We start from the raw sequence: 14,086 nt of genomic DNA, 5'->3' as shown, positions 1-14,086 counted from the left end.
GTGGGTTTCAGCACAGTTAAAGCACAGTAATGATCAGTCAGAAAGCAGGGCTATTCAGAATTATTTCCTTATATAAAATTAATTCTACATTAAAAATATTGCTTATATTTATATAGTTATATTTATTAAATATTATGAATATGTTCTAGAATTTTATTTATAATTAAATGTTGCAAGTAATAATTATTTTGCAGTTTAGAATCAAGATAATTATAATAGGAATAGAATAATTATTAAAATCTGTCTGTAATATACTTAATCATAAGTACACTCAAAAGATTATATTTGCTGCTTGTTCAAACTACTAATTTAAAATAAGCTGAATCAACACAATTCTTGAGGTTTTTTTTTAGGACTGTGTTGTTTTCTGTCCAATCCACTTAAAATTGTATAAACAATTAGGTTACTTAATGAATTTGTGTTGGGACAGCATTAAGAAATTGTGTGGAACCCAATTTTTTACATCCATTTATTGATATTTCTTCGGCTTAGTCTCTTATTTATGAGGGGTTGCCACAGCAGAACGAACCACCAACTATTGCGGCGTATGTTTTACTCAGCGGATGCGCTTCCATTTTTACAGTGTGTAACAGGGTTCTTACGCTTCTTGAAAGAACTTAAAAGTGCTTGAGTTTCAGACATATGAATTAAAGGCCTGAAAGTACTTAAAAACAAATATGTCCTTCAAAGTGCTTGGATACAAAGTTTATGGTGGTATTTCAACAATTGTTCTGTAAAACTTTCAAAGCCTAAACGAAAAAAACAAAACAATTCTTAATTCAAAAATCTTACATTTCAATCTTGTACATCAACTATGGCAAATAGTATTCATCAATACTTTATAAACTGCATCAGGGTTCAACGATAAGGATTTTTTCCACTGGTCCGATCGGGCCTATGGTTCAGTTTTTTACTTGCCCTGCCAAAATTGTCACTGGTCCCACCAAAACTTTTTTTAATTTAATAGCTATTTTTTAGCCACATATAAATAATGTGTCAAAAATAATGTTTATAATTATTAAAGTGTTAAAAATAATTTAAATAATGTTTTTCAAATATATGTATAATGAGCAAAATCATTCATTCATTTATTTTCTTGTCGGCTTATCCCTTTATTAACCCATCTCTGGGAAACATCCACACACTTATTCACACACACACTCATACACAATTTAGCCTACCCAATTCACCTGTACAGCATGTCTTTGGACTGTGGGGAAACCAGAGCACCCGGAGGAAACCCACGCGAATGCAGGGAGAACATGCAAACTCCACACAGAAACCCCAACTGAGCCGAGTCAAGGTTCGAATCAGCGACCTTCATGCTGTGAGGCGACAGCACTACCTACTGCGTCGCCCCATGAGCAAAATCATGTGTTACAAAACAAAAAGAGCAGTATGGAAAATGTGAAGGTATTTTATTTCAGTTCAAAATTATTTAACAAACGGTGGCCCCAATCGGGCCAGTAATGATCCCGTCTACTGTCCCAAGCGTCTGTCACACTGGACCCGGGCCATCGGGCAGTCCTTATTCTTGAGCCCTGTGCATTTGAATATTGCCAGTATAGAATTTAACTAATTGTATTAAAGTTCTTTAAACATTTTTACTTTACCACAGTTGTTTAAAATTGTTAACATTTTTAAAAATAACATTCAAACCATCATCATTATGACATTTTAATGTAATCATCAAGTGTGGGTGAAATGTTAAGTACATGAAGGACTTTGATGGTGCTACATGCAGAGGGTGTGACTAACAAAGGTGCTCGATTTTAAAAAAAAAGTGATTTACAAAGTCCTTGAATTTGGTTTCTATGAAAGTGTGGGAAGCCTGGTGTAAAATGATATATAATAAAAATATAACATTTCAGTTCAAAATGTGTTTGTATCTGTGTACGATGATACTCAACAAACCTATTTACCAATCAGAAACAACACTCAATTTTATGCTAATTATAAATTGAACTGTGTGTGTGTGTGTGAGAGACAAATCAGGTCACAAATGTGTTTAATGACATAGGTATTACACAAGTAATAGAAAGAGTCAGTATAGGGATGCTCCGATCGATTGGCCAGAGATCAGTATCGGCCGATAATCACATTTCATGACTGTCGGTATTGCCAGTATGGCCGATCTCATGATCTGATCAAAATTGTTTGTTTATGAGTTTACAAGCAAAGGACTGAATAGAACTGATATCTTTTTGCAAATAAGCACTGAAAGTTCTGTGTTTTCAACAATATTGCAATGTAGTGATAATTGGATTTATCAAATATTAAAATCAATATTTAGGTATTGATATTAATAATGATATTTTAGCCTCACACAGGGGCACCAAATAATGTAGTGATAATTGGATTTATCAAATATTAAATCAATATTTAGGTATTGATATCAATAATGATATTTTAACCTCATGTAGGGGCACCAATTAATGTAGAAATAACAGATAGATAACTCCTTTTAAACGGGGCACGAGACAGCTTTCCACTGTCAAAATAACTAACAATGAATATTGTTAATTAAATTATACATATGTGGAGTTTATTATCTGGCCAAATCTGAAGGATAATGAGATCGTTTGACTTGTAGAGTCTTTTTCTGTATTATCAACAAAAGGAAGACACAATTGTAATAAATGTGTATTTATTAACAAAATAGTAATCAAGGGTAACTACAATTACTAAATGTACAATAAATGAAGTGCATAGGCGAGTGATGAAGGTGATTAAGGTAAGGTAAGGTAAACCTTATTCTACAATAACAAAGAACTGAGGAAGTTTTTGTTATTAGTGACTATCAGTTATAAACATCTAATTCATTAGAATATTTTATACTGTAACACACTATGCCAAGGTCTAATTTAGAGGGTTGGAAAGTGGAATATTTACGTTTCTGCCCTTGATGCAGTGGATGGAAGAAGCTGGATCTTCCTGCAGATGCTTGAAGCATGAAATGAGCAGACTTGGCTCTCCTGAGCTTTGAGTGAAAGAAATCTGTAGTTTCTGGAACACGCAGACTGGAGATTTCTGGAAGTGGTGATTCGATGTCGGGAACACGCCGACATCTTTATCCTTGAGCGTAGAAATCTGTATCTTCTGGAACACGCAGAAATTGGAGATTTTTGCAGGTGGTGGTCTGATGTCAGGGACACGCCGAGGTCTTTATCCTTGTGTTTAGAAATCTGTATATTCTGGAACACGCAGAAATCGAAGATTTCTGGAGGTGGTGGTTCGATGTCGGGGACACGCCGACGTCTTTCTGAAGGTAGAGTTCCTGGAAATCTGGGACAAACAGATTTCTGGAGGTGGTGGTCTTGAAGCTATGGTTTCAGACGCCTTGGAAAAAGCACTGTAAATCCAATTACCAAATCCTTGCTGGAACATGCAGCAAAAGTTCTGATGTCTAGGACAGAACCCCGCAAACCACCATGAACCACACTTTGCCCACACTTGACCACACACACACTCTTGTGCACCACCCTTCTTTGTTTAAGAAAATGTCTTTAATACTTTCTCTGGAAGGCGGGATTGAAGGATGTCACCTTTCAAATCCAGCATTGTGATTGGATGATCCTGTGAGTTGGTCACTGGGAGGTGTCATCCATAATGTGGCCTGCATTTGCATAGTCATAGTCCACTAGTTAACTATTATAATATTTAAGAGTCTTAAATATTTTCCTATGCATAATTCACTTTCCAAACCACATCTAATTAACCCAAGGCATTATTTGCAATAGAGTCTAAACATCACTATGTAATGTTGATCTTTACTCAACCATTCATATTTAAACCTTAATAAGCAAAGTTTCATACAGTGAAGTATTTCAAGCAGTGCATATTAAATATATACATGATCATTTGAATATACAGGTATATGAAGTGAAATTTTCTATTTGTGTCTCTTTTGTGAAATGCAAGTTTACTGATCCATGTGTCTCTCTGTGTTTGAGACGATGTCAAAAGTGGATTGGATCGAGAAGCAAGTTCTGGGCTATTAACACCTTTGTCTTTCAGATAAACAAAAGACAGATGGTCACTGTCTTAATTGCCACTTTCTGATGAGCTTAAGAAAAGGGTCAGAGTTTAGTGTTAACTCTGCAGCATTTGTTCATATTGGAAATTAATTTCTACAAGTTAATTTCCACAAGTTCCTGGCTTTACCGCTGATCACTACAGCAAGTTCATTAAAACCTGGCTGGAAATATTAGAGAAATAAAAATGTACTGTATACATATATTTTTAACTTGAATATTGAATAATTTAACGTATCACATTACTTATTAATAACAGTATAATAAACAGTAGTTTATGGACTTATTTCCTTTAAGTAAAATAAAATAAAGGATTAATAGGTGTGCATTTTAACTTCTTTTCAATTAAGCGCTTTAAACTTTGTTGAAACATGTTGAATTCCTCTTCCATCATTTGCAGTGTTCCCAAATTGCTTTGTTAGTTTTTTATCTTACAAATTTTTTGTATCTGCTTTATCTATTAATTTCTGTAAAGCTGTTCACCATTACATGTTCACACTAAATGGTTATGGTAACAAAATACCTTACGATAACGGTTCAAAAACTAGTACACCCAAATATATGTTACAGAAAAATATTAAATACAAATTTTAAAAAGAGGAAAAATTCATAGAAGCAAAAAAATAAAAATTTAGTAGAAATCTTTTGTTGTATTTTTAAAAAATATTTTCCTTGAATTTAATTAATAATAATAATAATTCCTTACATTTATATACCGTTTTTCTAGACATTCAAATCACTTTACACAAAGGGGGACAGGGGTGTCGTGGGGGTTGGGGGGAGAAATCTCCTCATCCACCATCCATAATTGTATTATCTTTCAATTTCTAAATATGTTTAGTGACTAAAATATTATTTGAATAAATATACACGTTTAATAAATCTGTTTTGTTTAAATGCACCTAAACACATTGCCTATATTTACTGAGAAATGGATAAAAATATTAATTTTCAAAACAGGCTGTACTCAGTTATGCTGAACACTGTAGGTATAGCATACTTAGAGGGAAAATGTGTTTTATGCAATATAAAGCTTAAAGCATCAGAATCGGTACTATCAGCCGGTCACCAAGACAAGGAACTGGAACTCAGTATCGACTGCAAAAATCCTGATCAGAGCATCCCGACTGAATTATGAAGATATTGCTGATCTCCTATTTTCAAAAGACTGTTAAATCATACAGAATGAAAGAGTTGTTGTTTTTGTTTTGTCAGAAAGTAAAACTGCACACAGATTCCTGCAAGGCACAGGGTTGGGGTGAAAGAACAGTATAAAAACAATAGAAACGTATGGAATGTCTTGATATTTCGATTTTTGTAATAAAATAGATGTCTTCAATGTGCAAGATCACCTCAGCAACTGCAACACCTTGAAAACACAGCGGCGAGTGTTTCCTTCTGAAAATGTAAATCAAGTTAGAAGATGTAATTAGCCCCCAGATTAGACAAAATGGACAGCAGTTGGGTTGCCAGATCCATGAACAGTGTGTGCAGGAAGGAAGGACATCAGGTCCCGTCCCTATCTGCTCTGCCCCGGGGCTCACAAGGACACTGATAAGTACTTGCGGGCAGGTCAGGAGGGCTAAACACACTTGTCACCCAAACAAAACACACTTCTCACATGAGCCAGACTCAGTCACAGTCTGTCCGTTCTGAAAGCACTTCTATTCTAATTGATCCCAGAGCACAGTACAGTTTTCTACAACCTTTCTCGCTGTACAGAAAGACAGAGTGTAGACAAATGTAGCCACAGAGTACTTTACTGGGTACAACTTGCACTTTTATGCCTTAAGAATGGTCCTAATTCATTGTAACATAGATTCCACAAGATGCTGGAAGCACTTTTCCAAGATGTTAGCATTACACAGTTAAGGAAAGGTAATTATTTAACATTTTGTCAGTTTAGGTGATAGTGTGCATGAGTTCAGCCACACGAAACTGTACTCAGTTAAAATACCTTGGTTAAAAATATTCAAAAATATAACCTAACTATATTTTAGCACCTTCCCAATTATGGGTTATTTTAACCCAATGTATTGGGTTATTTTAATTAAATGTTATTTTTTCCATGTTGGTATAACTAATGCTACTTTTACTGGTACTGCTATGTATTTTATAAATATAGCTGTGTAAATAAATAACAAACAGTTTTCAAAAACGTTGCGTTTTCATTACATTTGAAGTTCCAGACATGTTCCAGACACTTAAATGTTTTTGTCCATTTAATAAAGATCGGCTATGAAGTCATGTTTATATCATCAATAATTAGGAATGCATGTTGAAATGTATATTAAAAACATGACACAGAGAGGTAATTTGACAAAAAAAAATCATATATATATTATTGCATTAGAGCCTAAATAAACTTTATAACGCAAAAACAACATTACGCATGCATAATAATACAACGGTTCTGTGTCAGTTAAATCAGTTGACTGCTAAAATTCAAAATTTTTAACCCAGCCAGTTGAGTTAATAAATAAATAAATAACCCCATAAAACATAAAATACCAAATATATTGAATACAAATATTGAACCCATCTGGTTGAGTTATTAAATACATAACCCAATTAAGGTTAAAAATAACCCAACAAAGCACTAAATATTTTTAAACCAACCATTGGGTTAAATAAATCACTCAACGATTTTTAGAGTTTACGATTTGAAAAATGAGGCGTGGCACTCAACCTCACCCCTAAACCCAACCGTCCTTGGTCAAAAAGTTACGAATTGAGTGAGATAGCGTAGGATTTGTTGGCAGTTCAACTATGATGCAAATCTATTATTTATCCACATCCCAAAAGTGATTTTCTGGATTGGTATCCAGCTGAATTTGGGGGTGGTTTGAGTTCAGTGAACGCAATATTATGTTAAGGAAACTGATTTTGATAATTTGATAATTGTCACATAACACGTCATCGCCACACCTTAGTATTGTTGCTGACCATGTCCACCCCTTTATGATCACAGTGTCTTTTGATGGCTACTTCCAGCAGGATAACGTGGCATGCATGTCATAAAACGTGAATCTCAGACTGGTTTCTTGAACTTGACAATGAGATCACTGTACTCAAATGGCCTCCACAGTAACCATAACTTAATCCAATAGAGCACCTTTGGGATGTGGTGGAACAAGAGATTTGCATCATGGATGTGCAGCTGACAAATCTGCAGCAACTACGTGATTCTATCATGTCAATATCTACCAAAATCTCAGAGGAATATTTTCAGTACCTTGTTGAATCTATAATGTGCAACCCGGAGTCTTGGCCCAACCCAGTACTAGTAAGGTGTACCTAATAAATGCTGGTGAGTGTAAAGGTTTAATAGGTTTTACAGTAGGTAATTTACATAATGTCTTCTTAGAACATAATCCTTAACATTCTAGAGGCTTTTGGTATAAAAGAAAAACTGATAATGTTGACCAATAAAATGTATTTTGGCTATTGCAAAAATATACTTGTGCCACATGCAACATAACTAGTTTTGTGATTCAGGGGCACAATTAAGCTACAATAAAGTTTCCATTTTTGATTTAGTGAGTACAATGTTTTCAAATGATGCTGTTGAAAATCATCACCATGATGTGAACGGATCCCGGATGTCATAAAGCTTCAGCTCAGCATGTAATGGTACATTATGAGAATTAATTCAATATTTATGTGCTGTCATTCTGAATCAGCAACACCTGCTTAAAATACAAATGTGATCTAATATGGTTTACGAATCAAAATGCATAACCAAAAGGCACATGTGAATTCTGTTTACATGTCCTTGGTATTGTTTGCAATGCCTGAAACAATTATGTAAAAATTCCTGATGCACAAAATCAAGACCTTCCTACATTTTTCTCATTCAGACGGTGACTCAGATTCTTCTCAGAACATGGAAAGAAAAGACTATTGCAACTTCCATTTCACGCTGACTTGAACTCATTTTAGAGTTCTTTGTAGCTTAGATGACTGCATTTTTTCTTTCGAATAGCTTGTCCAGCATTAACAATTCCCTTAACACCACGTCTTTATGTGTTAGGGATAAACACAGATGAAAAGACGTTTTGCATAGCGCTCTCCCTCAAAGACTACAACCGCTTGCTTTGAATAAAAACAGATAATCAACATGATGCAGAACATCTGAACAATTTTAGAAAGAAAACATTTGATCTGCAGCATTAAAGGCCCCCGGTCGACTCCCAGACTGCAATGCAGAGCAGACTAGATAGCGAAATTTGCTTTAAAAACGCAGTAAACAAACACCACTGGACGGCGAATGGCAGATAGGTAGCAGACAATAAAGCTCCAACCTTATTTTCCAGGCCTCTGAAGGTTACTTCTTCAAAGAGCAGACAAAATAACAACAACAAACCCCAGTTGGCTGAGATAAAGAAGTGGGTGTATTTCCATTTGAATGCTGCTGGGTGGAGTTAATTTGGTTTGCAGTGTCACTGCGCATCCCAGTAGACAGTCAAATTCTGATTTCCTTCTGACCTTTGGGCCGTGAAGACTGCGTCACGGTTGGTAAGGTGTTTTCAGCAATATTTCGTCTTTCCAATCACACTGCTTTTAATGCCTTTTTTTTCAGATTAGGCCTTCAAAAGGCACTATAAGAGCAGACCAGAAGATCTGTGCAACCCCCACCGGCTCAAATCCAAGACATAGGTTCAATTATTAATGAAATAGGCAAGCATACATTTTCATTTTAGAGACAAGCAGAACTCAAAGCAGCCAGAATGTTTTTAAGTGAGCCAGTGGGGAATATTTGAGATTTTTGCTGTTTTAGGTGTTTTGGTCAGAGATGGGGTGTAGGGAAGTGCAAAAACTTTGCTACTGCAATTAATGAATAAGATAAAAAAATTGAAATTCTGTTCATTACTTACCCTCTAGTCCTTCAAATCTACTGAGATGATGATATTAGAGATGAAATCCGAGAACTCTCTGACCCTCCGTAGACAACAAGGTTCGTGAGATGTTCAAAGTCCAGAAAATGAAATGATGCAAATATTGTTGAAACAGTCCATGTGACTTTAAATGTGAATACTTTGCAACCCAGACAATGGAAAATGTAGCCCAATATACATTTCTAGAGAGCGGCAAATAGGCCCCCGGTGGTACTTTTTTTTTTTTGCAGTTTTTGTTCTCGCGAATCAACCAGAGGCTGCTGTGTATGCTTTTTGGGATCTTAAAATATTCTTGCAAGTGCCATCCGCACCTGCTGTTCTCATGTAAATCCACTAGAGGCCACTGTCTACTGACTGACTAACTGAATGATTGACCGACTGACCGATCTACTGACCCACCCCACCTCTAAACTCAACTGACAGTTTTAAAAAGCAATCTAGAAAAAGAAAAGCTCTCACCAGATTTTTACCATGTTTTTAGATTTTACTACATCTATATAGTTATATAGGGCTACGTTTGTCACCAATATTTTCTCTCATCAGGGGTGCATTTCCCGAACAAGGACGTAACTCGCAGCTGAACTACCACAATATGTTGCATAGTTTGGGGGGAAAATATGTAGTGACGTAGGGCTGTGCAATTAATCAAAAATTCGATTTTGGCTTCTAACGATCATGAAAATCATTAATCGAGATAAACGATTATTGCATCATATACCGCCCCCTTTCTAGTTGTAGACATTTGTTGCTCTGCAAAGCTCAGTTTCACATGAAAATGACAAAAAGCATGTCCTGTGATGTAATATTAATAATGTAATATGCGAATGAGGCCGCATACCGCAGCTGTGTGTGGGGCACACACAACATGCATTCAGCATTCGATCTCATTCGCACGCTGTGCGGTCAGAGGTGAGCAGTGCACACACATCTAAAGTCATCTTAATGTGAGCACGTTAATGGTCAAATAGGTGTCAAAACGCGGTGTTTAGTGATTATTCATATTAACTCTCATTTGTGTAATAAACAAATGAGTTGACAATCAAAAGACAAGTGAAAAAGAAACCAATAAAGTGACAGCACGCAATATTTCTGCTGCCGCCTGTTTTTATCATTATTAATCAAACAACAAAAGGAGAAAATCCCTCACTACTCTTGACTGAAGGACTTTTTTAGATAAAGTTTTATTCTTACAGTGAAGATGCTTAAAGCCCAGTTTGTCACATATTTTTATTCTATTGTATTTATTTCCCTTCGGTGGTATTAAATTGACGTGACAACGCGTCCGGTTTGATGTTCTTGCTACCGGGTCTATAGGAGATCGTGAAATCAAAGCGGCTAAAGAAAAGAGCCCTTCGCGCTTGTCTAGCATTAAGTCGCTTGGCCGAGCGAATGTAAGTTAAATTTCGGTGGTCGGTCCAGACAACAACTGGTACAGACCATCCCTCTAACCAAGCATACAGGCGTAATGGCCAAGCGTACAGCTAGGAGTTCGCAGCTAGGAGTTCTCCCACATCGTAATTGCACTTGGTGGGAGAGAGATGATGAGAGAAGAAAGCGCACGGATGGACCTGGTCATCCTCTGCCCGCGGCGAGAGAACAGCGCCCACGCTAGACGCGTATACCTTGAGGATAAACTGGCGTGACGGATCGGGATTAATGAGAATGGGAGCAGTGGAGAAGAGCTCCTTAAGGAGATCAAAAGCTGTTTGAGCCGCCGGAGTCCAAGTGAATTGGATCTTAGTGGAAGTAAGCGCGGTCAGCGGGGAGGCAACTTGACTAAAATTTCGGATGAAACGACGATAGAAATTAGCAAAACCGAGGAATCTTTGCAACGCTGTCCGAGAGTCGGGCACGGGCCAATCAATTATCGTGCGTACCTTCGAAGGATCCATACTGATCCCCTCCGCCGATATAACGGACCCTAAGAAGGTGACTGATTTGGCGTGAAATTCACACTTCTCTGCTTTAACAAAAAGGCGATTCTCCAGCAGACGCTGTAGAACGCGTCAGACGTGCTGAATGTGAATGGAGAGGTTAGGAGAAAAGACTAAGATATCGTCCAAATATACAAACACGAAGACATTAAGCATTTCCCAAAGCACATCGTTAACCAGAGCTTGTAATATGGACAAAGCGTTTACTAGCCCGAAGGGAAAAACCCTATACTCGAAAAGGCAGAGTGGGGTATTAAACGGTGTCCTCCACTAGTGACCTTGTTTTATCAGTACTAAGTGGTAGGCGTTACGCAAGTCCAACTTAGTGAACACCTTAGCGCCCTGAAGAACATCAAAGGCTGAAGCCATAAAGGGTAACGGGTAGCGGTTCTTGATGGTGATGCTATTTAACCCTCTATAGTCTATGCAGGGGCGTAAGAAACCGTCTTTCTTCTTTACGAAGAAAAACCCTGCTCCAGCCAGAGAGGTAGACGGGACTATAGTACCTGCAGCGAGCAATTCCGAAAGATACTTCTCGAGGGCTAGGTGCTCGGGAGTGCACCCCGGAACGAGATCGATGCTGCAGTCATATGGACGATGTGGAGGGAGAGAGGCGGCCCGGGATCGGCTAAACACTTCTCGCAGATTGTGGTACTCCTCTGGAACACCGGATAAATCTCCGACTCCTCCTGTGACACTGAAACAGAAGACACAGCAGGTACCACAGATACAAGGCATTTGACATGGCAGGGTACACTCCATGATAATATAGTCTCTTTTGACCAGTCTGTGTGAGGATTATGTTGGCTGAGCCATGGATGACCCAAAACTAATGGTGTGAATGGAGAGCGAAATAACTTAAATGTAATTGTCTCCTTGTGATTACCAGATACAGTGAGACTCACAGGATGTGTAACGCAGTTGACTCTAGTAAGTGGTTGTCCATCAAGAGTAAATGGTGAGAGGAGGGTCGAGTGTCTGAAAAGGTATCTTATTGTCTTTTGTGCCAGGTGACATTCAGTAACGTACAGGACATGAGTGATGGAGAAGGAGTGGTTGCACTCATTAGCACACTTCCAACAGCTGATGGGCCAGACAGCTTTAATGGACATCTCAGGGCGAAGTGTCCCTTACCCCTGCAGTACATGAAGAGTCTCGCCGCTAGACGGCACTGTCACTCCGCTTAGGAGAGGTGCATGGCATCCCGTGGTCTGAACTTGGTGTCTGGCATTGACGTCGGAGGGAAAGGGCCCGGACGAGGAAAAGTAAGCACAGGTGAGGAAACGGAGAGATGTTTGCGGCGGTTGAGGCGTTTATCTACTCGATGTGAGAGTTCAACCAGTGGATCTAAACGAGTAGGAAGATCGCGAGCCAGCAGTTCGTCCTTAATCTCAGCGCAGAGACCTTCCAGAAAATCGGGCCGCGAGAGTGGGCTCGTTCTAATCGCTCGTGGCTGCGAGAGTGTGGAACTTGATTGAATAGTCCGCTGCTGATCTTCGTCCCTGGCGAAGAGTGGAGAGGAGACTGAGGCTTCGCGACAGTGGGCTGATCGATCGAACACCTTTATCATCTCCTGCTTAAAACTGGGAAGTGATGACAACAATCAGAATTGGCCTCCCATAAAGCCGCTCCCCAGTCTCCGGCTTACCCGATCAGCAAGAAAAAAACGAACGCCACTCGCACAGAAAGGCATGGCACTCGGTGAACTGACCTGAGTATGGAGGGGGATTGTTGATCCGTGACTCCGTAGGATGATGGGAGGCGGGTGCTGGGGTGGCACTGCAACGAAGGCCCTGCAGCTGCGTGGTGAGCATGGTGATCTGAGGCGATAGACCGTCAACGGCCTGCCTTATAGCAACCAGCTCCTGCTCATGTTGACCCAGCAAGATGCCGTGCAGCCTAGCAGCTGAGTGTATGGGGGATTCCATTGTCGGTTCCATGCCGGAAGGTTTTGGTGGGACTATTCTGTCAGGCTCGGACAGAAAAGCAGAGAGAGTTCAGTTAAAAATCAGGAGGTTATTTATCAAAACGGATTAAATAACGCAACAGCCGATCCACCACCACCCGTGGGAGAACGCAGACTGGAGGAGGAAACTGGTGAACCGCCTCGGCTCCCTCAGAGTGAAGCAAGGGCTGTAGCTGGCGAGCGCAGGTGAGGAGCTAGGATTCAGCGGCGAGTAGACTGCGCAGATCACAGGTAAGCAAAAGCGATAAGTTGTAAATCAAGGAAACTGGACTGACTTGACTAGACTGTGTATAACTTAGAATTTACTAGAGAGTGAGAGAAGGTACATCATTATAGGTTAACACACAATAATCCGACAAAGAGTAACAAGAGGGAACAGGTATATAAGGCGGGACCAATAGACTCAAATGGAAACAGGTGAGTAATGCTTGCGCACCAGTGCTGATTAAAAGGAGAAACAGCTGAAGTTAACAACACAAAATATTAGATCAAAACTGACTCGTAACATTTCTACTCTGCAAAATAAATCTATTCAAATTCAAGCCAACTCAGAAAGTGTTCAAAACGTTTCAGATCCCATTTACAACTCTATTTAGCATCGACAACTTATAAACAAAAGGTGGGTCAGGTGAAAAAGTCCTAATTAAGCTTTTGGATTTCAATCTAAACTGAAATGTTATTTATTCAACTAGTAAAAATGATGCTATGAGATGCAACAGTCTTGTGCATTGCATTGCCCTCTGCAATAGAGAAAATTGTCCAGGTTCAACACAAATGAAACTTCATTCAAAGTACCGCCTGCACTTAATTAGCATAAAAATTCTTTAGATTTTTTTCAGAAACTAAAATAAAATGTCTTCCAGTAATTCAAGTCCATGAGCAAAGGCATTTCAAGAGTGTTCAATAGCAACAATTTCTTGCTTGTACATTTTTGAAGCATTTCCATTATAATTGTTTATGTAAAAAGTCGTATTTTAGCTGTATAAACCTTTCTGTTAACAGTGGTAAAGATAAATTAACTCCTGGTTTATGTAATGTGTAATGTTGTTTCTATAGGTAGATAGGATTAGGCCTATAGGATAGAACTGGGTTGATCAAGTTACAGCATTTACTGGCTTCGTCATGACAACTGAAACTTGATATGAACTGGTAAAAGGTTACTACATGCTTACTTTTCACACTAGTATAATTTTAAAGATATATAAAGATATTGTATAAATCTTTCTTTTAACAGTGGAAGAGCTGGTCTAGATA

Source organism: Danio rerio, chromosome 19 (genome assembly GCF_049306965.1).
Source record: "Danio rerio strain Tuebingen ecotype United States chromosome 19, GRCz12tu, whole genome shotgun sequence".
Classification (NCBI taxonomy): Eukaryota; Metazoa; Chordata; class Actinopteri; order Cypriniformes; family Danionidae; genus Danio; species Danio rerio.
This window is presented reverse-complemented; position numbering follows the sequence as displayed.